The sequence below is a fragment of the Ischnura elegans genome, chromosome 8 (assembly GCF_921293095.1).
Source record: "Ischnura elegans chromosome 8, ioIscEleg1.1, whole genome shotgun sequence".
Taxonomy (NCBI): domain Eukaryota; kingdom Metazoa; phylum Arthropoda; class Insecta; order Odonata; family Coenagrionidae; genus Ischnura; species Ischnura elegans.
The window spans coordinates 39170286-39195742 of record NC_060253.1 but is presented as its reverse complement, the minus strand read 5'-3'; the positions used below and the strand labels follow the sequence as shown (position 1 = coordinate 39195742).

Here is a 25457-nt window from a genome sequence, read left to right as displayed (position 1 = left end):
TCAAACAGAGACGCGCGCTCGACAATGACGCACACTTCGCGCGCAGACATTCTTTTGTGTTCTCGCCTGCCATTCACCCTAATCTCACTCAGACACCCTTTTTTTATCGCCCGAAAAGAGGGGGGAAGTGCATCGCGCGAAGGGACAGGGTGGGAACACGACCCTTTTCTTTGCGCCGCGCGCACCCTGAGGGCATCTGAAGAAGGGATAGACTTGGTCGGAAAAATAAAAAAAAAGACGAACGCCAGCGGGCCGTAAACGGAATGGACTTGTGTAGGGGTTGGTGGGAGAGGAGGGGAAAGATTCAAAAGGGATGAAATGTCGAGGAGGGGTTGGATTAAGAGTGCCAGCCAATTCCGGCGTCTGGCGAGGGTGACAATACGGGGTGCAGTGCGGGGGAAAGATGGTTTAAAGAATGCAGGCGAAGAAGTGGCGCGCTTCCGGAACTGGAGCGATTTTGCAACACTGGGTGCGCGATATTTCATTCGAGAGATGTGACAACATTTATCATCAAATACATTTGCAGCATGTGATACTTAATAAACAAAATCATAATTTAAGCATAAAAGTGCAAGATTGTCAACTTGGTAACAGTGTGTGAGCGATATTTCATTCGAGAGATGTGGCAACATTTATCATAAAATACATTTGTAGGTATAACCCTGGGGGTACATCCCTGTACATCCCTGGGGGATGAAGGGGCTTAGGGGGTGATCCCCCCTCCAAGCAACAAAGGGGTTTCGGGAAAATTTTTGAAATATGACGTGCCTGGAAATACACTTTACATCATTTTTGCACTTAAAATATAACTTTAAGCAGATGCAGTTATTATGCGACTAAACTAGAAAATGATTTTAACACACACATATTTTTGAGTGGATAATGTTGCTTAGCGCATTCGAGCGCCAAATATTTATATAAACCCCTCGCAAAAAAATGTCGAAGTAGTAGCTGCTTTGCATTTTGATTCACCTCTAAGTACACATATCTTGCACTTTAATGCTTAAATTATGTTTTTTTTAATGAAGTATCATATGCTACAAATGTCTTTGATGATAAATGTTGCAACATCTCTCGAATGAAATATCGCTCACACACTGTTGCCAAGTTGACAATCTTGCACTTTTATACTTAAATTATGATTTTGTTTATGAAGTATCACATGCTACAAATGTATTTTATGATAAATGTTGCCACATCTCTCGAATGAAATATCGCTCACACACTGTTACCAAGTTGACAATCTTGCACTTTTATGCTTAAATTATGATTTTGTTTATTAAGTATCACATGCTGCAAATGTATTTGATGATAAATGTTGTCACATCTCTCGAATGAAATATCGCGCACCCAGTGTTGCAAAATCGCTCCAGTTCCGGAAGCGCGCCACTTCTTCGCCTGCATTCTTTAAACCATCTTTCCCCCGCACTGCACCCCGTATTGTCACCCTCGCCAGACGCCGGAATTGGCTGGCACTCTTAATCCAACCCCTCCTCGACATTTCATCCCTTTTGAATCTTTCCCCTCCTCTCCCACCAACCCCTACACAAGTCCATTCCGTTTACGGCCCGCTGGCGTTCGTCTTTTTTTTATTTTTCCGACCAAGTCTATCCCTTCTTCAGATGCCCTCAGGGTGCGCGCGGCACAAAGAAAAGGGTCGTGTTCCCACCCTGTCCCTTCGCGCGATGCACTTCCCCCCTCTTTTCGGGCGATAAAAAAAGGGTGTCTGAGTGAGATTAGGGTGAATGGCAGGCGAGAACACAAAAGAATGTCTGCGCGCGAAGTGTGCGTCATTGTCGAGCGCGCGTCTCTGTTTGAGTCGCCTCGTCGTCATGGCGACTTGTTTACTGTTTGTCTAAGGTTAGTAATTTGGTGGATGCGATTGAATATGCATACGAGGCTTGCTGACGGAAACGCACGGCGGCGTCGACAAACTCGATCGAACAAAGTCGATCGTACGTTGCGCGACGTCGTTGTGCAATGCAATTTTTTGATGGATTACCCAAACGTTTCGGAGTTGGGTCCAAACACGACGTGAATGTCATTTTCACATAATATTTTAAAATGTGATTTCATTATGTATTCGTTCACTAAAACCCCAAGTCGCAATTCAATGGATGAATTTGGATGACGAAACGGAATTTTAAGTTTTAAAAATCCTCCCTTTTTAGCTATTCTGTCGTTGTGCTAAAATAAAATAAAAAATCTCCGAAGTTGACACCTAATTTCATGAGCTGGTGAGGCGACGTGAGACCCTGATCATCGATTCGTTCCGGAAGAAGCGTCGTTACGAAACTACTGTCGTTCTCGAGAACTGTGTAAAAATAGCGTATTATAATTCGTTTCTTGTACCAGCTTGTAATGTTTGACATTTTCCTATCGCAATATTTTTCAACGGTATCCTTTACAAATGATAATAATCAATACTATTCTATGATTCATTACTTCATTACAATCAACACTATTGCAGTTGAAACACTATTCATTACAATTAACATTAGTGCAATGAACCGATCTGTATTTGATAACAATTATGTTCTTTCAGGAGTTTTAGTAAGTTTTTATGTAAATACATTAACTAAAAGCAATTCTCCGGGCCTAAGTTTCAAAGCGACTTAAACTGCTGAAAGTTCGTAATTATAACAACATTGGTCGAGAAAGGTAACATCACGCATATAATTAGTCATTTTCATAAAATGGGGCAACTTTCTTAATGTGTGCCATTATCCCATCGTAATCTAATGCAGCAGTTTAGTCTCGCTCCGTGATCGTTAATTGCAAAGACCTGTTCGATCTCCAATCTCCAGAGAGCGGCATATTCTCGACTCCAGCTGGAAAAAGGAAAATAAGGAGCTCTCTTCGAGGACGACTTACGCTCGATCGTGAGCCTGCCTACCTTACTTAATCGTTGTCCCGGCAAACCACCGCCACCTTGGCCTGATTTACGCCAGTCGTTTGTTTCCACTCGCCTCGAGTTTACGGGCTTCATCATGTCCCCGCTGCATGTCGCAGAGTAGAGTCGGACGAAAAAAAAACGAGAGAGCTTGGCCCGGCTTTAATTCCGTTTCGTGATTCTACTTTAGTAGTGCATTCGTTCGTGTCGCTGTGACTTTTCTCACGCTCGTGAGATAGCAGGATGTTGGAAAGGTGAATATTTTGAGGGGCGGTACTCGAGGTGTAATTTTTTAATAGTCGCTTATTACACAATTTTGTGACACCAGAGCTACAACCAAAAGCATCTCCAAGGAACATCCATTACGCCGAGACTGGGAAAAGATTTTGTAACATACTATCAAAAATTATCAGAGGGTTGGTTCAGGAAACGAATTATAAGTACTTTTTACAAAAAAAACTATTTATTTGTCATTTTTTATTCAAAATGTTATCATCTTAATTTCTTTCATCCACTTATGATCCGAAAAAAATCTGCATTCGTGGTAGATGTTGCGGAAATCCCTTTTCAAAATTCGCATTATTGTACGGGTTTTTTTGTCGGTAAATGCCTGGGCACACGAAAAATGAATTAGTCTTCAATTTAAAAGTCATAGATATTCAAAAATTGTCCTCCAATCATATACGTCAACTTTAGAATGATGACATTAATAGTGGCTACTATCAAAATCTTTTTAGTGTCAAGCGTCGCTCCACTGCTGTTGAATTTGGCGACTCAACCAACCCTTACCAAAACTCCTTCATGGACAATCCGAGAAGTCGTGGCGTGTTCGGAAAAAAATCAATTTTTCTTCCAAAATTAGAAAAAAATTCTTATCATAGATGGGGTAATCTTCTTCCATACGTATTTGTACGTTTGCTTATTTTAGAAGTACCGAGTTTAGAATGGCTGTAGTTAAATCTTTTTAAGTACCTACCAAGCGTCATGTTTTGTAAAAGAAACGAATCTCGTAAACGTACTTCCACGTATGAAATTTTACACCTGTGATGATATTTTTTATGAGCAGGATTCCAAGATTGACAAGAGTATAGATAAATTTATAATATGGTAATTTTTACGAGTGAACTTGACCAGAGACACTCTAGCTCAAGTATGTTGATTCGATGCTAATATAAAAATTACGAGCTCTTACATAAACTCGACTTGAGCCTGAATTTTGAACCTCCGAGGTAGAGTGAGGACTCAAACATTGAGTCAGATTCTGTAATACAGTCCCACTTGATTCCCCCACCCACCCGAAGGTTGGTTTGGATGGGCCAGGGTAGAGCTCACCCCAGAATTTGCCTCAGGGGTGAGAATTCCGCTCATTTAGGGTAGAGGGAGGGGCTCTTAGCACTCAAAAGATTTTTTTCTCTGGATTTTTGAAAGCTACTCAAATCGAGTCTACAAATTCCAACGTGTCCTACGCCGTTGTCGTCTCACATATTTTAAATGAAATACTTCTCGTAAAAATTCTTCTACGTGTGATATTTTGCTCCAGGACTTAATTCTAGTTTTACAAGGATGTAGATAAATGTATCGTTTTTATTTAAATTTTACGACTGAACATTACCACCACTAGCTCAAGCAGTTTGAGCAAAGCGTGGTAACTAAAATCCGTTGTTGAATGAGGTAATACGTGAAGAACTGGAAGGCAGCAATTAGTATTGAGTGCTCGAAGGGAAAAACAATTCGCTTGCTCATCATGTGCCGTTCAGCGAAGAGGGAAACGGAACCTATTTGTTTGCCGGAAACCATCCGAGCCAATTCACACTCATTAGTATCCCTCCACCAGCGGTGTTTGCGCTAGCGTTTCACCACGTACCGGCGGGTAAATAAACAATCAGACGGAATGTGCAGACGGCAGTTGCGGATTTAGGGGGGCACAGTTGTCTAGGTCCCCCCAATTTTTTTTTTAATTTTTATCGCTTCAATAGTTTTTGTGTCCTTGAATTTTTTCACTTTTCATTTTAATCGCGAAAAATAGATATCGTCAATTAAAAATCTAAGAGCGAGAAATACGTACCAACTCCAGGAGTAATAATCTTTCTATTTAGGCCATTAAAAAATAGGAAACCACACTATGAAGAAAAAGCGTGTAAAAAAACAAGGGGCAGATCATTGGGTACCTCCTACATTTTACAAAAGCACTATATTGAAAAATATTTGTTTGAAAATGAAGAATGGAAGATTGGAATCTCGTCTGCATGAATTGTTGGAACATGGGAGGGAATGGAACACGCTATGGAACGATAACGTATTCGGAAAATCATGGGCCTGACAGAAAAATTCACGCATGTTTGAAAATTAAAATTCTCTCTCTTTTATGAGCGACGATAACCGAATGAATACATACATTACGACGCGGCCACAAGTAATGTCCTTTTCGATCGATTAAGCGGGAGTGGGATAAATTTTTAACGCGCGCTACAGAGGAACCGCCATATTAGACCGCGAGGCCGAGCGCGCGATTGGATGGGAAAGATTGCAGCGTGGACGGGCAGCGACAAGCGAAAAAGACCTTGAAAGTAGGAAGAGATATATACACGGATGATCGCCTCCAAAATGAATGACGCGATGGTGAGAAATGAAGAGGACGACTCGAAGTATAAACGAGCGGGTCGCTGAGGAATGCGTGGGGCGAGAATGCAAGCGAGAGGCGATTTTCATTTGTCCCCCGCGAGCGCGCGCGAGAGGAGAATGAAAACAAATGAAAGGAGAAATGCGGGGAGACAATGAACGTGAAGAGTGTCGCGCGTCGCGGCAATTCTAGCGCTATATAATCAAATCATTGTGGTGAAGGAATTAATTTGAATATTAATAAATACATTTAAATGATATCGCGGTGATGCAATATTTCAAGTTCCTCTAAAATAAAGTCATTGAAATTATCATAAGACGAAGATTAGGTTTCATGCAAACATTGTAGTTCGTTTTCAATTTCTAAATAGTAATGTCTATCGATAGCCTATGGAAGCAATGATTCTCGAATCGCGAGTTAATGAGATCGAGGAAAGAATTTATGTAAGATTCAATTATTAATCTTCGTTGATGCAAGGTAAAATTTTAAAATATTCTAGGTTGGAGTTATTATTACTGGGGATTGGTAAACTGGGGTCCGATGATGTTCATAAATATTTAACATGCGACAAGATAAGCAAGGCCTACTACTTTGCATTCTATATATAAATCCTATTCTTCTCCTTGTTACTAATAGCAGTAATTGAATTTGAAGATATTTGCATGTATAGAATGCTAGGGAGTAGGTCTTTTTATGAAAACGGAAAGAGGGAAGAAAAACTTTTCATGATACATATCGCGAAGAAAAGTAATAACGTAATGTATGTTTGAGTGCATGAAGAATGCAACGGATTTGGCATTTTCATTCAGTGAAGAGAGGAGTTCAATACGGGATAAGAAGCATTCCAATTCAAGGACGTACCCAGGATCAAAAATAGGGGGGGCGAGCCATGGTCATCCAAGTTGTAACATTTTAACATGGAAAAGGTGAATGAAAGCAAAATTTTAAGAAAATTATAACAGCGCTTTATTAGCTTTTGAAAATATTTGCTCCAATTAAATTATTTTATTAACGTGTATTATACTAATATCATTTTTCGTGGGTTTAAAGAAAATTTGTTGAAAACTTTCGTTTCAATCCAGTCCTGATTTTCCTAAAAACTTATGCGATATTTTCTTGGGGGGTAGCTGCCCCCTCCTCCCCCCCGCTGGTTACGCCCATGTTCCAATTCGTAAAAAGATGCTCCAAGTTCATGTACTTTAATCGCTATTATACCTTCCATATTAGTATTATTAAAGAGTGAATTTTTTATCACGATTACTTAAAATGTACAGTACATGACAATAGCGTTTAGGCTCATAATTCTCTTTCCACCCACTGTTTTATTCGCCGACAATAGGAAAATGGAATTGCCGAATTGTTACCCTCTTGATTCAGACAAAGATGCCCAACCACTCTCTTTTTGTCGTACCATTTCTCTGTATTTTCTTCTAATTATCGCCATTTTGCTTGATGCTACAGAAGACTTAGTAGTGGTCATTTCTTTCAAGGCTTTTGAAAATAACCAATCAAAAGGTCTTCTTCTCTTATAAAGAAAGGGTTTAATTTTCTCTTCGATGAAAGATGAAAGTGTCCTCTGAATGAAATTTCAATACTGAATGAATGTCTTCGTACAAAGATGAAGGGTGGGGATAAATCGAAATCTAAAGCCTCAAACGAACCAAAATTCGCAACCTCTCTACAAATGAATTCTCCATTATTCTCTTTAAATCAACCCACTCACTTGCTGAAATACACATTTAAAAATGAGTGTTGTGTAAAGGTGGAATATTCGTCGCTAATGAGAAACGTGGATCGTAAAACTTTCACAAAATAGCCCGTCAAGGGTAAACTCCGAGAGATTAGAACAATATATGAAGTAGTTCAGAAATATTGACGCTATTATGTAATCGAAGGTAACGACACAATGTAAGAAGCGATATCACAGAAAAGGTACTTATTCTAGCTTACAGAGGATCTTACTAGTAACTCCGTGTTAGAAAAATACACGAGGAAGAAAAATGTCCGATGAATGTAATGATCTTCTATGGACTTAGTTTCAAAGAAGATATTCACTTCAAAATTATCTAAAACATCGAACATAAAGGAAGAGAATTGTCCATTGTGAGTGACAATGTCCGATTGAATGGAATATACGTACAGCTAGTTTTATGAATTTCTGCAATCATTGAACGGTAGATAATCAGTCGTAAACTTAAATTATGTCTACTTTTGGAAAACTGTTTTCGCGTGGACCGCATAGGACCCGGGACATAGGTATATCTGTTTCTCTGCCATGCATTACTACACCATTTATCCGATCCCCATGAAACTTTGGAATTGCTTGAAGGAAAATGTTTCTTGCTATTTAACTTATCGTAACTTGCCTCATAACCCAGGAATCGGTTTCAGTGCAGCGGTTAAAATTTTTGCACTTAAAAAGTACTTTCCACCAGAACAGAGGACTATATTTGTTTCGGATGACTGCCCAAACTGTTTTCAATTATTTCTATCAATATTCTTATACAATTTACATTTTTTATTAGTGCAGTTATCCGCTTTCTACAGCTGCGTTTGGCTGTAGCGAGTGACGACAGTTTCGAAAGCCATCCTGCTGATATCTTCAGGTCGAAGGTGAGAAGCTCGCTTTTTCGCCGCCTTGTGCAGCGCATTTCGTCCTTCCGCTGAGCGCTGATTGCCTAGCACACTCTTCCACGGATCACTGAGTGGGTAGCCATAGTCTCTGTTAAAGTTTTCTATTTTATGGATTTTCAAGGCTTGTCTAATCTGCTTTGTATGAAAGCGACTCTCTTTTGACCAGTAGTTTTGCCTTGTCAAAATAAATCCTATGACCTACCTCACTCCATACACTTGCTCCGCAGTCGCCGACAAGTTAAATTGCTCCTTTTTCGTGGCTTTTACATGCTCCTTGATCCTCGTGGCTATTCATCGGCATGTTTTGCCAAAATACGATTTTCCACAGGGGCATGCAGTACTTCATAATTTTACATTTCACATTTTACTGCAAATCACGTTCCCAACTGAAAATTTCACATTTTTCTCTCCTCTGCCAACATTACGCATTTCCTTGACAACCAGTTCCAATTTTACTGAAAAGCGATTGTAAATTGTCCATTAAGAGTTGGAATACCTATACATCGTTACCATTTTATTCTAGCTTAATATATATTCCCTTGAAATTCTGAAAATTTGAAGCTAACATTTCCCGATTCCAAAATGCCTGCAGTCTATTATAGTCGCCCTATAGGATACACCACAAATCCAAACGGCAGCAATAATAATGGTAACACTGCTTGCAAACCAGACAAAAATTTATCAATACCATATGTTAGGAAAATAATTTTTTTCTTAACTCATTCATTGCATTAGCAGTTAGGTTAAATGCTGACGTATTACTCATCGTTATCAATACCGTATAGTTATTTTAAAAGAAAAAGCAAAAAATAATTGGTTTACTATAAGCACGTGATACAAACAATGAAATTATTATACTTGCATAAAAACGAGTGAAACTAGTGCAGATGTAAAAGCCCATAAACTCGAGCGACGAAAAAGTTTTCTCGGACGAAGAGCAGAGCACAGAACTAGGTCATCGATTCTTCCCGCCTCCGTTAGAGATTTAGCGTCATTTTGTGGTGGCGACTCGGACGATTCTGAATATTAACGAGATACGGAAAGAAAATATAGGTTTTGGACAGAATTGAGAATCGCCCTTGGGAACAAATCGTAAAAAGACTCATTCAGAGGGAAATAAATACACTGGGGATAAATGTACCCAATCACCTTCGGAAGCTTCTGTTTTTGGATGGGATATATCGATGGTACATGAGATTAATATGAAAGAAGGAAGGCGAATCCGTCTGACAAATGTATTCAACATTATTTGGCGATGTACTGTAGAGCAGGTGTCTTCAATTTCTTCTAAAGAAAATCCCAAAAATTGTTCTCCGGCCTCAGTGGCGGTGTGGTAAAGTCCTCGCCTGCCAGACCAAAGGTCGCGGGTTCGAGTTTTCCGCCTGGGTAAGTTACCGTTATCCAGGGTATGGATGTTTGTTGTCTGTTCATTGTTATCTAAAACTCCGATGTAAAGGTCGAGTGGTGCTGTTTTCGGAGGTGTGGAAAGAATGAAAGAAATAGAGAAAGAAATTTCACATCTTCCGCAGGGCCATTATGCTCCACTCCACCACCACGTAAATAAAATAAAAAACATGTAATTTCAAAGTGCAATGAGCTCTATTGGTTGAAAAGTTCAATAAATTAATGTCATTCTTTAAATTGTTTATTTTTTTACGTTGTCGTTTTTTACGTTACGTTAGTCGATGTCTGGTGTTATTTTTGTAGCCGCTATACAATATTTTCTTTAGCCTCAATGGGCCACAAGAAATTAGCCGGTGGACCGCATGCGGGCCGTGGGCCGCGGGTTCAAGATCCTTGCTGTAGAGCATACTTCAACTTCTAATGAAATGAAATACATAATATAAACTATATGAAATAATATTATGATATACAGGGTGATTCTAAAAGAATATCACAACCCTAAAAATGTATAACTCTGCATAAAAGAAAAGGAGAACTAAGCACTACCTGTCTTCGCATTAAGGAAGCTCTGAAGTTCAAAAGCTCTAAAATGCTAAATCACTAAAGTTTAATTTAGTTGCTCATTTGTTCACTTGAGGTGCTGTTGACGTTAGCCTACCACAATGAACTTCATCACTGGCCACAAACAAGCTCTGATATCATCCCCCGTGATTTTTCCTTAAGGTATGTTTAGGTACCTATGTTCAGGAGGTTTCCATCACCTCTACCATTAAATATTGATGATCTGATGCAAGAAATATCAGCAGACATTCAAATTTTTACACCCAATATGCTATTGAGAGTGTGAAACAAATTCAAGTACCCATCGAGTTGATATCGTTTAACTGTCAGGAGGAGGTCATATTGAACATTTGTGGACTTGTTCTTAAGTGAAAAAAAAGCTTTTATATGTTCTTGATAATGATGTATAACACACGTTCCTTTTGTGTTTTTTTATTAAATGCAGATTTGTGAAGGTGTGATATTCTTTTTAAATCACCCTGTGTATCGTGCATACAGATAAGATACTGATTCATTGTCGATTCTCGAATATGTTTGCAATTAGGCACAGATATGTTTCCGAGTTTTCTTCCGCGTCCGTTCATCTTCGTGACGATGATATCGGTGGCGTTGCAGCAGGCTTCTTCAGGTTTGAAGTGTCAGATGCAAGTTTTCCCGTCTTGACCCAGCTGTCATCACGAAGATTAATCGACGCGGAGGACAACCGGGAAACCTACCTGCGCCTACTGTACTACTCCGCGGAAACCTTCATCAATATGTCTACTTGTAGTTTAATGAATATATGCTTTCACCGAATTGTGGATAATTTATTGTTAACTTTAATGTTTACCTTTAGAAAACTGTTTTTGCAAGAACCACTAAATTGTGATCGTCATTGGTTAATGCACGTAAGTAGTCAAAAACGTTTTGTACAAAGTTGAACTGATAGTAGAAAAATTAATTATCATTATTGATGAACGTATGCGATAATTTTGTTTGTTTCAAATAGGCATCACTTTCGATGAAATGATATACATATACTTTTTTTGCCTCCAGCTCTTGCTCGCTAAACCGTTGCGCCAACCAACTTTCAAGATTATGGCGAAAAATGCAATTACGGTTAAAATATCAGTTAAGTAATATCGAATTTATTATTCCGCGATTTTGCGATTCCTCGAACTAAATATTCGAGGAATCGTTAATTTGAGCGTATTTTCGTGCCGGCAATTGTCGCAGCATCGATTGTCAACTGTGACGCGGAATGTGGAGTAAAAGGTACAGAATATCTTCCGCGCGCTCGAGGAATATTAGCTACACTTCCCGCTTTATTAGACCAATTTTCGAATCATATCTTTCAATCTACTGCATCAAAGGCTGAATGGGGCTTCTGCCTTACACAACTAAACGAGTTCCTTAAATTGAATGATCAGAAAATAAAAGGGTTCCTTTCCATTCTTCCTAGTTCCTCACGAGTTTTCCTGAATCGCCATCCCGTCACCCCACAGAGATTCCTTCGGTTCGGAGAAAATATTCGTAAGGCCTCTTTCAGGCCGTCACTTCCCGAATTAAGGCGAACTCTACCGAAGGCGGGTTTTCCGAGAAATTCCATCGCTTGCGCCAGGGTCTGGGCGAATCCTGAGAAATCCCTAACCTATCTCGTTTTTTTTTTAATCATATCCCTCCATCGGCCCTCCGAAGGAATTTCTCCGAAAATAAGTGAGTTGCGACCGTGCAATAGTGGTGACTCTTGGGTCTTGGGGGAAAATCTTCATTTCGTGAATTTTCATGGAATTGTAGAGGTTTCTATAAAGTGCAGGGATGCCCAATGTGGGTGAATCTGCCCACTCAGAGGGTTGCCATATATACTATCTCCATAAAGGCAATCAGTGAATCAGCGATGGAGTCATTTTAGTCATCCCATAGAAGAGGATATGAAAACTTCTTTCCCTCTCGCAAGTATAGCTATAAAAGTGCTTTATTGCACGCTTCTTCGTAACTTGCTTCGTCTCGAATTATTTTATTGATTTTTAACACACGTGTTCCCATTGTCGCATCGTCTTTAAACTTTGCGCCCTTGCTTACCTATGATGACGGTACAGTATCAGATATTTTAAATTTTGTTTCATAGAGCCCTAATTAATTAACTAAAATCTTATAGGAAAATAGTTTTAAATTTTCTAAAATTCCGTATGGATATTAATGTTACGTACCAATGCTTACTCACCTATCGGGTTCTTCTGCACTCCGTGCAAATGAACATAATCATCACCCATGCTTTAATACGATACATCCACTGCACAAACGCTCAACAATCTCCCAACGAATAAAAATCCTAGTAGTACTAGATGAGCGGATTTGAGCATTTTTGCAGTTGAGGTATCGTATTCTCCACTACCGTGTGTTCACATATCACATTCTCCACTGTTTTATCGGGTGATAAAAATATTATTTTTACATTTTAGTACATTTTATGCTGTTTTATTAAAAAACACGTTTTAATCTAATTTTATTTTTTTCACTCATGAAGCATCATAATCATCCAGTGTCTTCTTGAGTATATTCTTCAGACGTTTATTTTTTAATTAGGTTTTAAGTTATTAGAAACACGGAGATTGTGTGTTACCGAGGGTTAAATTAACGTGGTTTTAAATAATTACGTAATAAATTTAGTTTGGAAATATTGCTATCAGCGATGAATTTTAATGTACCGACATTTTGTTTAGAGATTTGAAGATTAGATATCAATAAAGTGAAAGAATGTCATCAGTGGGCATAACATTCCAGTCAGGGCTTTTTTTCATAGAATAATTGAATAAAGGAATGAATAAGCCTTTCCTGTGCAAGTCCATTTAATCCATTTCTCACGGTTGGTGAATGAAGGCATGTGAATCATTCCCACTCGAGGTAAAGCCAAGTGCAACCGCTTTATCTGCGGACGCCAGCGAGTTAATGGTTTACCTTCGAGGATATACGTACTCTGTCCTCGTTATGAAAGAGGAAAGCTGGATTTTTGCATGACTTTCAGAACTGGATGCACGTAATCATTTTTTTAAAGATCGCGTGCTGTTATTTCTGCAGAAAATCCCTGATGAATGAATTTTTCATTTTAATATTGTATTAGCCGTTTCTGGATTATTTTCTAGCGCCGTCGCCTTGCGTATGCAATGTATCAAGTGCTGCATTTTTAGTATGATTTGCTAGCTTATTAAAAATGTTTTGCTGTCAAGAAAATAATGTGCTAGAAAATTATAATGTTTTACAATAATTTTTAAAATATTAAATGAAATTTGCATGAACAAAAATTTGGAATTGGACACCCTTTGAGATCATCAAATCCCTTGCTCCACGTTTTAGTGCGGTTTGTCAGCTAGTGAAAGTTGCTTTGCTGTTGATAAAATATTGCGCTTGAAAGTAATGATTAGTAATAATAATTTTTAAAGTATTACGTGAACTCTTTACCAGCATTTCGCCAGAATTGTAAAACACTGAGTTTCCCACTCTCGTAACATGTCTACTATCTCGATCCTATCTTCTCTATCAATCCCGGATCTCGGCCATCAAAGAATTAAATTTTGTGTACATTTTTTAAACGATATTCTAAACTCATACATTGATTGTGCTGATTTTCTTTCCCCTATTAATGTCATAGTCCCTTGGAGATCCACATGTACGTATTCCATACTTCATAAATCCATCCCTAGACTATCCTTCGTCGAGTGCTCATTCCACCATCGCCTTTACTCCCTGCTCAATTCATCGCGGAATAATATTGATCCGTTTTTTCTGCCCTTAAACGCCCGTTTGTCAATCACGCCTTGTCCCATTCCCCGAAGGATAAATACGCCTCTTTCTCCACTTCCCTTTCCACGTGTCTCGTATATCTTTTCTTCAGTGTTTTGTTTTGATTGCTTACGTTTACATTTCATGTTTCTTACCACGTCACTGTAAATGGGCAGAAATCCTCTATGTGAGAAATTACTTACATAAATTAATTAAATAATTAAATTTGTATGAACAAAGATTTGGAATTGGACACCCTTATGAGTCTATGTCGCTTCTTGCGAAATATGGAATCAATTGTCATTCAATTTAAAAAAATCTAAAATTGCAAGTCAATTCAAAAAGAAATATTATGAAATATTGCTACATGTGAATTGCATATTGTAAGTTAACTGAATCGTTGCTTAAGTTAATAAAATCAGATGTATTTATGAGTTCATACCTTTGTCTTGCTGATAATTATATATATATATATATATCATATTATATATATGTCATATATTAAGTCGCATTCTGTGACATCGATGTTTAATGTAAATCTACATATTTTTTGTAATATTTCTGTCTCTATTATATTTATAATCATGTATGTTCCTAAGGGACACACTTTTCCCGGAATAATAAATTTCATTTTCTATTCTATTCTATGAGAAAATTAAATCCCTTTAAATATTGATAGTTGTTTTTTATAGAAAATCGAGGAATTAAAAAAATTATCATGGAAATCAGACAAAAAGCGTGAAAAATTGAAAATGCAAATAGTTGGTAAGAAGTATACTTAAAAGGGGAGGATTATTTGCGGAGTGGTAGCCGGCCGAATGGAGCGGTGACTCAGACACACCCTCATCAATCCGTGTGCTCGTTGCTGGATTGAGTTGGGAAGGATGGGAGAGGGGGTAACTTCGGCGAGTAATTCCCGGGAGGTGCGACCGTCGTCATCCGCGACGCCCACGATCCGAAAAGAAGGTCGCCTTTGCCTCTCTTCAAGAGGGATTCCAAGGAAGCGATCCGCTCCGACACCCACCCACTCTTTCGACATAGCTCCTCTTCCGTCTCCTCCTGCGCACCTCCCTCGCTCGACTTAATTTCCTATTTACTTTATTTACACTTGCCCTAGCTACATCTAAGGTTTCCGCGGCGTTTCTCCATATTATCCTCGACTTTCGGGCGTTCCTCCGCGTTGAGTTGTCCATAGGTGACGACAGTTTCTGCAGCCATACTGCTGGCATCTTCTAGTCAGAAGTGGCCATGCGTAAATTTGGACGTCTTATATAGGTATCAGAGCCTACCTGAGAACCAACCAATCAAAACCGACCTCTCGCCTCGCCACTTCTGACCTGAAGTTGCCAGCAGGATGGCTGGAGAAACTGTCATCACCTATGGACAACGCAACGCGGATGAACACCCGAAAGCCGAGACTAAACTTTCCCCTGCATTTAAAGGTTTGTAAATGGACAAATAACTCTATTGGTGATATCGATGGCTAAGTTCTAACGACACGTATATCAAAAATTGCAACTTTCCGGGAGAGCAAAAGAAACGACTTACATTTTTAATGGTACATTGAAATTAAAAAAAAAATTCATAAAACTTAAAAAGAAGCATGCATTTGCCAACAAAGTGTTGTTTTTTGCTTGAATTTTATTTTTTTAATGTCTTTACACTTTGTTTAAGATAGCTGTCTCAAACCGGCCAAATTTTGAGGTACGTGTTGCTAAAACTTAGACATCGATATTTTTTCGGTTACGCCCCGCGTACTTTCTCGTTTTTTTCCCGACGTTTCGTTGCCGTTGCTGGTAACTTTTTCGTTGGGAAGGAGGATAAGGAGTTGTCATTTTATTTCCAGATTTTTAGACCAGAATTTCAACAGCGAAAGTGGTTTAAATATCAGCCTCACGTGGGATCCTGTTCTAAAATTATGCATAATGAAATGACACCTCCTTCATCCCCTCCCCGAATTTATTTCTTGCTTCTACCGCTTCTAATTATCCTGATTGCCAAATAACAGAATTCATCCACCTCTACCCGGTTTCGTTTCCCTATTTTAACGTTCTTCTTGACTGACTCTCTTCTGCTGCATACTAAATCTTGTTATTATTGTTGCTCATTTTCACCTGATATCCACCCAATACCCTTTAAAATTTCAAGACGATAGATTATGTTGTGAACGAGTACGTTATAAGTCAGCGCAGAAGGCTGCCCGAGCGGAAGTGATGCGCCCTCTTAAATATCCCTCCCATTTGAACCGTCTCTCCCCATTTGACTCCACGGTCGAATGCCCCTCTCCTTCTCTTGGCGTCGCTCGCTGCAGACGGGCAGGTGCCGATGACGTTAACGGCTCTCGGCAAGAGATTGTCGTGCGGTGGCGTCATGTGTGCCTCTGCCAACTTTTGGTCGCTTCTTGGAGGAGGCTGCAGGCAGTGGCGTAGGGGGGTCCCGGGGGTCCGGATCCCCCCGCCCCCGAAATATTAAAAAAAACAATCATTTTCCTTCATAAAAGAAAACAAAATATTGAAAAATCTTGAATTTTGAAGCAAATGAAGGTTTTTCGATTATGAAAAGTGTTAAAATTAGTTTAAAACCCATTACTTAGCACCCTGTTTAAAAAAAATTTCCTCCACTGGTTTTGGACCTCCCACGAACGAAATTCCTGGCTACGCCACTGGCTGCAGGCTAAGGGACTACATAGAGGAGACCACATGCCCTTTGGGCGCATTAAATTCGGCTTTAACTTAATAGAAGCGATTCATTTATTGAAAATATGCATGATTAAATTATTTAAATCGCAAGCAATCACGCTGAAGAGCTTAGAAAGCGATAGATCACGCCATCGCGAATAAAAATTGGCGCTCTAACATGCCTAATTATAGGTTGCTAGTTTATTCCTGAATTTCGGTTTGCACTGCCCTAAGTGGCGGCTTTATTAAACCTATCATGTATGCAGTGGGTGATGACAACGGATCTAGTGCCTGACTGGAGAATCAGCAATTGTAATATCCGTGGTTTAAAAATCTTTAAAATCTTGCCTCCCTTCCGGTGCGGAGAATACAATACTATTATTATAATAAAATATTGTTAGTATTTTGATTATGTGAGTCATTTTATTGGGGCTATCGCAAAAAGTCTTAGCTTCACACCTCAAAAATGTAAATTATGTGCATACATCTAACCTTATTTCTTGGCAGATACCATGAGAATGTGAATAACACTTTAGTAGTATCCTGAAGTATACCAATAGAATAAATTAGGCAAAAAATGGAGAAATTCATAATTAAATAGTGAAATTTAAACGAAGGACTTCGTTTTTTTGAATATCAAGTGTGTATTATTCTATGGACATAAGTCTTTTACAATAAAGCAGTGCAGAAAAGCATCCAATAAGAAAAATATGGCGAGAAAAATCGTCGTAATTGAATGTAGATAATTGATTTGACGTACTAATCTTTGTGTGTTAAATGAAATTTTATGGAAATTATTTCTTGTAGAGGTTATCAGAAAAAAACCCTCATGTGCAGCATTTGGAATTTAATTTATTAGGTGACTCGAAATTAGAAACGTGAAAACGTATATTCGTGTAAAATGCGATCACAGTTCAATGTTCGCTCGTTATTGCGCGTCTGAAATTCTATACCAACTATCTTCTCTTGGGCTTCGTTAGCACGCTTGTGAACACTGAATTTCTTGTTCTATGGAAATTTCATAGTAAATGTATCATCAATGGGGTACACAAATAACCACTCGATTGGTCATTGAAACGTATTGCACATCATGTGTAACATTATAGTCACGCGAAGGGAGAACGCTCTCTCGCATATAGAACAGTCGTGATTCGCCCCGCGTTCGTCAACTGTTTTGTCTCGGAATGCCATATTGTACCGACAGGGGGCATCGTTAGTCATAGGTGCCCAACCTGCAAAGGCGCGTACGTTAGTCACATCGTAGCCTACGTTATTCATATTCATTCATGTATATAACGTAGGCTACGGTCACATACAGTGTATATTACTATCGTACCATACCGGCTTTCGCTGTTTCCCCACACGACCTCATGCGGCGCCAGTGCTTATTGTACATCCGCGCACTCCCGCTGTGTCGCTTCGAATGACATTTGGGCGCGATTACATCTCGCATGTGCTCCCGTTCTAAATTTCCTTTTTTTGATTTCTTTTTGCATATTTTGTCGGGCCGTGGCGGCACTTGATGCTTGATGGAGATAAGAAAGAGAGTCTGGTCTACGTGATGGGAAAGAATTTGCATAATATTTCCCCTTCCTATCGAGCCACCTGCTGTTCTTTCTCTTATTTTGTGACGTGTTGAGTTGTTACCGGTTTTACCGCTTGCTTCTTGGGGCATTTGAAAATTTTTCCCATGGGACAAAATTAAGCGTCGCCAGGTTCAATTGCCCGGCAAAGGAAGATGATATGACCTCTTTATCGGTTACTGGAAATTTATGCTTTTTTATTATGGCCGCCCAAACCATCTGTGTGCCTATAGTTGTAATTTATTTTTAGTTAATTAACGGAATAGATCGTCTTAAATTTGCAATCACTTTCTCTTTACTAATTCAAATCATCCCTGTTTAAGTGGTGCCTTAACCTTTAAAATGAAAATAATGGCTCAAACGAATTAATTTGTTGATACCAATAGGTAGGCAAATAAATTTAAACTGAAAACATACCTTTATTCTTGGAGTATTTTAATGGAAAATTATATATTTTATATATTTTGTTCTGCTTCTGAGAATTCCTTATACGAGTGATGGTTTACCTAGAATAATATCTGTACTTTATTCCACGAATTTCTTAATGCATTCCTTCTTTATGGCATCCAGAATATTTTATCAATATTAATGTGTTAGTTTTGTTATAATCCTGGTAAAATTTGAGGAGGATAGCTATTTCAAAACTGTAAGAAATCCGAGGTTCTTTTCATACTTCATTGTTTTTCTTAAAACACTTTTAACATCGTGGTCATAATCTGGAACTTCTTACATAGAATCATAAAATTACGTCATAATATGCACTCTAAAATTTCTCGAAACTTCTGCTGTGGCTCATTTTTAAGTATAAAGATTTTATTGGCTACTCAATGTGACATATATTCAGTAACATCGCTTATTTTCAAGTTTTAAAAACGTATGGGGTGGTTTAGAGCTGTGACTGTATTTATAACAAAGATAGGAGTGTTTGAAGTCGTAAATAATTTCAGTCGCGTCTTCACGATTGCGTGTACTCTCGGATATCTACCTATGACTCACCGAACAGCGAATACGATTTTTTTTAGGAGTGCCCGAAGGAGGAAATAAATGACTGGCGAATGTTTGGCAGTCGCCGAAAAATACGCGCGAAGAATTCTCGTGCCGGGTGATTGAGTCATAGTGGATGCCCCCAAATGTGGATGTGTTCAAAACAATGAGTGTCTTACTCGGCCTATTTTTTTGCTTGAGAATGCCAGTCAGGCTAAACGCCTTTGCGCGAATCCTAATAAAGTGAGATTGCGTGTACATATATGATTTCCAACAATGTGCTTGTTGTCCTTTCTTTATTGTCATTAGTCATAGAGTTCGAAAGATGAGGACACCCAAAAATTCGTCATGTTTTCGGTCCGTCGCATACCTCTCAAGCCATTCGCGAAAAAAATCAACGGAATTAACCCATCCGCAGGTAAAGTGATGACGTCACGCCCTCCTGCCGAGCGGGTCGCCGCGTCTCGGCCACTACTCGTCTTCGCGTAGTTCGTTGTTGTTTTTTCACTGATGTGAGCGATTCCTTGTCGTAACGAGCGGTACATCCACGCCGAATTAATGATTTAGAACTCAAATGACGTCTTCAAGTATATGGGGACTATCCACGGGGATAACTAACTCGAATCCCGGTCAAGGCGAATGATTTTTTTCTCACTCGATTTTTCGCACAATGACGTCACTAACTCATGAAAAGTTGTCGGCAACTTTCGCGACTCCTTAATTTATCTTATCCGAGAGAATAGTCAAATGCGGATGACTATTTGTGTCGTAACTTATCGCTCCTAACCACGTACCGAATATTTTTAATTCATTGCGATGCCTGAGTAAACGACCCTATTCCCACGTCAATAGCTTAGTCTGAAATAAACTCTAACATTGCCTACCCCCTACAGCCAACAGTTTAATAATCTAATGATTTGAATTAACGACCACTCTGAAAATCTTTTAAGGGGTGTGACGATACACTGTTATAACAATCGCGTTCCTACCAAGATTCCCCTTTCGCCTCCCATGCAGGCGTAGAATGCGTCGAAACCGGTTGGTGAGTATTAAATCAGTGTCGAAAGTATAAAGCGCCTTATATTATTACTTTGAACTTAAAAAATTAGATTATTCTCTAGAAATCTAGTGTGGGATTGAAGAGATGATGAAGTAGCGCCTTAACAACCTCGGCTATCGAGGTTCCAGTTCTAACGATTTGATCGTTGGATTATTCTTCCTCATAGGATAATCCCTCCAAAATCGTTAGAACAGAAATGGCGTTGCCTGGGTTCGCAGGTGGTAGGACCCGCCCGCCTTTGTGACGGTGCGGGATTCCTCGTCCCATCCCTTCCTTCACTATCCCGTCCCAGGAGGCGTCGTCGGGTTCCTATCGCGGCGGCGCCTCCTTCCTTTCTCCTTCCTGTCCTTCCCCCTCTGCGGTGCAGAGGTAAAAAGCCTCGCGGTTATAGATCCTGCCCCAGGAGTGTATCCTTGCGAGCCCGCCCTAGGAGTCTCGTTCCATTTGTAGTATTCAAGAGGATTGTGGTAGGTGACCATACAAGTTGCCTCTCCTGACTATATAATCAGAATAAGCATCTAATCCCAATCAGGAAGATTCGGCGCTTCCGACGCTTCCGGAAAAAAAGCACCTATTTAATATTTATAATTGTGAACTGGCTTAGTGAGAAACACTCGAAAAATGGCAGAATCCTGACCTTCGACAAATAGATTACGGAAACAGACTATTTCGCCCCCTACCGGCGTTTCCAGTGCGTTTGCGGCCAGTGCATGGGGGAGAGGTGAGGGGAGTTATAGTGGGTGGGGCGGCAAAGGAGCGGTCGTCGCGACGTCGAATGCAGCCAGGGCTTCTCGTGTGTGTGTAGGGGGGCTTCTGTGCGCCTAGCAACCGACGCCCATTGATTGACTGGCGTCCAGGGCAACCGACTCGCCCTGGAGACATGAATCTTTTCAGCGTTGAAGAGAGATCCTTTCAGAGGAATGGCTAGGTGCAGTCGATACGTGGGAGACGAAAATCAATAGCTTCTAGTGAATAATTCAATCGGTCAACATGATAAACTGGTTATCTTTCTTGATAGAGTGTAGCGGTGTTTGGTGACAGCGGAACAGTTAACCTGATTGAATTCCACACGCCTGACGATAAATCTGGGGTGAGTTATACCCTCACCTATCCAGACAACCTTAAGGTTTGAATCACTGAGTGATTGAATATTGTTTGGCATTCATCCATGAGTCGTCACATTAATTAAAACGAATCAGTAGTTATTATTAAAATGTAAGTGACGACTAAAAAGAGTTGGGCCTTAACTGAAGCGCTGAGTGGAATATGGATGAATCACATTTGGGCCCAATTAAAAAAAGTGTGTTGTAAAAACGTAAATGCAATTTTTTATATATATCATCTTAGTTAACCCATTGATTTCATTATAAAATTTATTAACTGTCCCAGTTTCATATTTTTCTGCTCTTGGCATCAAAATGGTTTCAGAAATCTCAACAAAAAACATTTTGTATGATCATCACCAATAGTCAGCAGTCCAGTTTCGCAAATTTGTCCACTCAATTCTTATGACGGCATTCACGACGAGAAATAGACGGCTTTAGTTCTTTCGTAGACAAATTGATGACATCAAAAACTCATTCCGAGAGGGTCACCGCTTCTCTGCTTTTCCTCTCTTCTAATCGGATCGTTTTCGCGTGGTTGATTTTTGATTGCCCTCATGAGAACGATTCATTCCTTCAGTGAGAGATTACCTGCGGACGAGTTTTTTGAGCAGCCTCTATGATGACTCGCGAAAAGTAGGCGTTGAACTTTCGCGTTTTATTTTATGAAAATTCTATTTTTTCGTCTTCTCTTACTTTTTCGCTAATATTTACTCAATTGTTTTAATAAAGTGCGAATTCGGATGCGATGGAGCGACACAATCACCATGACGACAGGATGTGTAGGGGTAAGTGAAAATCTTGGGCGATGGTGGGGTATAGAGATAGGGGAAGGATTTAGAGAAGTGTGCAAACACAGACCTACCGCAAGGAATTCCGTTTTAGGGCTCCCAGGATCCATTTCGGAGTTTGGATAGGGGAGGTGGGTAATTCCACCCATCCGCCATTTTTATTTTTGGTCGGGAAAGTGGGGCATATCTCACGCTCCCGCCACTGCCCCATTCAACCCGCACATTTCCCCTCCCCCATTCAACTTGCATATTTATCCCTCCTCCTCCTACGCTTTTCCCATCTTTTTCGCTTTGCGCTTTTCATAGAACCGCGGCCGTTTGGAGAAAGAAAATATAACCGCCTCTTCTGTCGGGCGGTTCTTTTGTGTTGTGTGCGAAGCCGATCCTTTAGGTTTCGCCGATAGATTTTTTTCTATAGAAGGGCTCCCTTTACTCTATTCAAATGACCGACGAAAAATATTAAAAACACCTTTCAGTGGATAAAAATCGCCATTATATTTTTTTATTCCGAAGTGAAAAGTTTTTTCCCCCATTAAAAAAATTCATGGTAAGCTAATATATAAGCTTGAGGCTCCACCTTTCGGTCCATATAGGTAGTTCAGCTTTCGATTCGTAGGTACCGAAATTTAGGTGGAAGCCACATTGGTGCCATTTTATCGCAGCATTTACTCCGAAGTCATTTTTTAAATGATTCCTTCGTCAAAGAGGATCGTGAAGAGTGTCGCTGCTAAATGAGTATGAGTTTCTGAAGATGGTATAAGGCGTTCCGCGATGAGGACGTAATTTGGCTGTAAGAAGTCTACTACGTCACTTTCCAAATGAACTTGCGAAGGAGTTGTTTCTTGATCAAATGAGAGTGGCTTATTAAAAAATATTATTGAAGCGTTTGATGCGCTTAAAAGATAAATTCACGTACCTTCGGTCAAATCAGGATCTTATGCCTCCGCACGTAAACCTTAAATAATAATTATTAACATGCGAACATAACTTATCTGATTGGGATCTTTTTTTTATTCTTTTGATTTGGATACATTTGGAATCAAGGTCGCTCCCAGGATCATAACGAGGGGGGCAAGCCATGGTTTATGGGGGCGGCAAGCCATGGGGTTTATGAGATAATTTCCTTGAGAAAATAGTTTTATTTTAGTTACATATCTTATACTAATATGTATCATTTTTCATGGGTTTAAAGAAAATTTGTTGAATTCTTTCGTTTTAATTCAGTACTGTTTTTTTTAAAGACATTTGCGATTTTTGCTTCCAGGAGGGGGGAACCTGCCCCCCCCCCCTCTTCCTCTCGCCGGGTACGCCCATGTTTGGAACTATTTATTGTACTTAATTCAATCAAAATGTTGACTAGTGAAAGCGAATATGATTGACCGTGACGAAGGCGATGACTAACGGATGTCATACATTGGCTAGAAATTTATCATAGTAGGCTTAATCGTTTTAATGCGTAATTTCTTGAAATTCTGTTGTATACAGTACTTAGATTTCTTTTCTGTCATATCGTCTTATGCATTCTGTCATATGCTCAGTCTTAAATCAAATTTGATCGATTCCTGCCATGAAGGAGATATATCTAGTAACGTTCGCTCAGAGTGTCTCCTTGAAGATTTAATCGTGCTATAGCGAATGATAAAGGCGTCATTACGAGGTCAGTGAGCGATAGGCTTTATAAAACGACTTGCCGTGTTGGAAACCTTTTTAATGATCTTGTACGCTGCCCTCTCGACGTTGGAAATATCTTTCCTAGGAAAAACCCTGTAATTCAAGTTTAATTCGTTCTCGTAATCAGTTTTATCGATGCAATGCGATAAACGTAAAGGCATTGGCCTCGTTCGGTGAGTTATTGAGGTTATGGATTCTGAAGGCGATGCAATGGTTTAACTGCCTCTCAAAACCCGATCTAGCTAAGTATTTTTTAAATGTAAAATCTCTTTTTTCACTCATTTTATTTTTTAATTACAATTCGGCCAATGCCTATTCGAAATGCCGGCCGAAATATTCCATTAACCCACTTACGACTAATTTATGATCTTCTGAATGCTACGACACTAAAATCTTGGGTTGACGAAGTTTTATGGTCTTACGCTGTGATTGCCTCAACTCATGTTCAGTTCGCTTGAATGATTTCTGCACTTGTTTTGATTTTCGCATAAGCTCGATGCGTAGGCATTTTTGTACGGAAACGGTGGGTAATTTGCGATGCACTTCATGTGCAAGAGATCATTCTTAGGCCCATTACACCCCTTGAAAGATTTTGTTTTTGTTTTAACAAACGAGGGAACGTGGTTAGGGTATTTACTTGTATGGCGTAATTGAATTAGTTGTATTTTGTTTTCAGTCATTCGTACTATTAGCTGCTTTACACAATGCAGTTTCCCGCATTCGTGGGTTTACGGAAGAGATTCTACAAATAAATAAATGTTCCGTGTAATTCGGCCTTTGGACTTGATTTTGCGGCAAATAATAGGGTGGTTTCCTATTATTTTTTTATTGCTTTAATCGAAAGATTATTACTACTGGAGTACGTATTTCACGCTTTTAGATTTTTAAATGACAACATCTATTTTTCGCGATTAAATGAAAAGTGAAAATTTTCAAGCGCGCGAAAACGCGACGCTTAAGTATGAATGCCGGGAAATATCTCCGTACGTCGTATTTCTGGTTCCCCCTCCCGCCCGTTGAGGTGACCTTGAGGCGAGGCTTAGCGCTGATACGTCGCAGGATGCTAGCGGATAGCTGAGTACCTTGCTGGATGGTAGCGCTTGGCTTAAAAAAGGTTTATTAATACCTTATCAAACGAAGAAAACTTTCCGACCTTAGCCAGTTTTAATAGGTGATTATTAAGACATGTTTCCCTGAGCTCTGTGCCTCATGCATGCATTGGTAACCTCAGACGATGTATAACTCCTATCCTCTCGTGTAGAAACTAGGTCCCTGTGACGTCATGCGGAGTGGAATCGCATGGGCGCCAATCTGGCCTTTTTCAAATGAGGATAAAATTTGACCCTTGCCATTCGTCTAAACCGGTATTTCAAAAACCAAATAATTAGTGTATTATGAATACACTAATGGTGGGTAACGAATCGCAATCAATGCCTTTCGTTTTCTTTGATGAAGGAAACTACCCTATTATTTCATACTGTACTCATTTGTTACAGGTGTAGTTTTGACGTAACTAAAATGTCAAAAAGTGTCATAACGGAAATGATATGCCTAATGCGTTTCTGGGAAATTGATATTTTTACTTCCGCATTATATTTTAATGGATAATTGGGACGTTATAAATTAATGAACAAAATTATTCGACGTGTATTCCAAGAATAAAAATATTGCAATAATTTCATTGGTTAGCTGATGTAGTTGAATTAATTCTTTGAT

The 25457-nt window shown here is 39.4% G+C and overlaps 1 protein-coding gene across 1 annotated transcript in view; it reads left to right on the top strand.

Moving 5' to 3' along the window:
• LOC124164592 (protein piccolo-like) overlaps positions 1-25457 on the top strand; it is a 430630-nt gene that overhangs the window by 296817 nt on the left and 108356 nt on the right. The gene's annotated exons all lie outside the window — the stretch shown is intronic.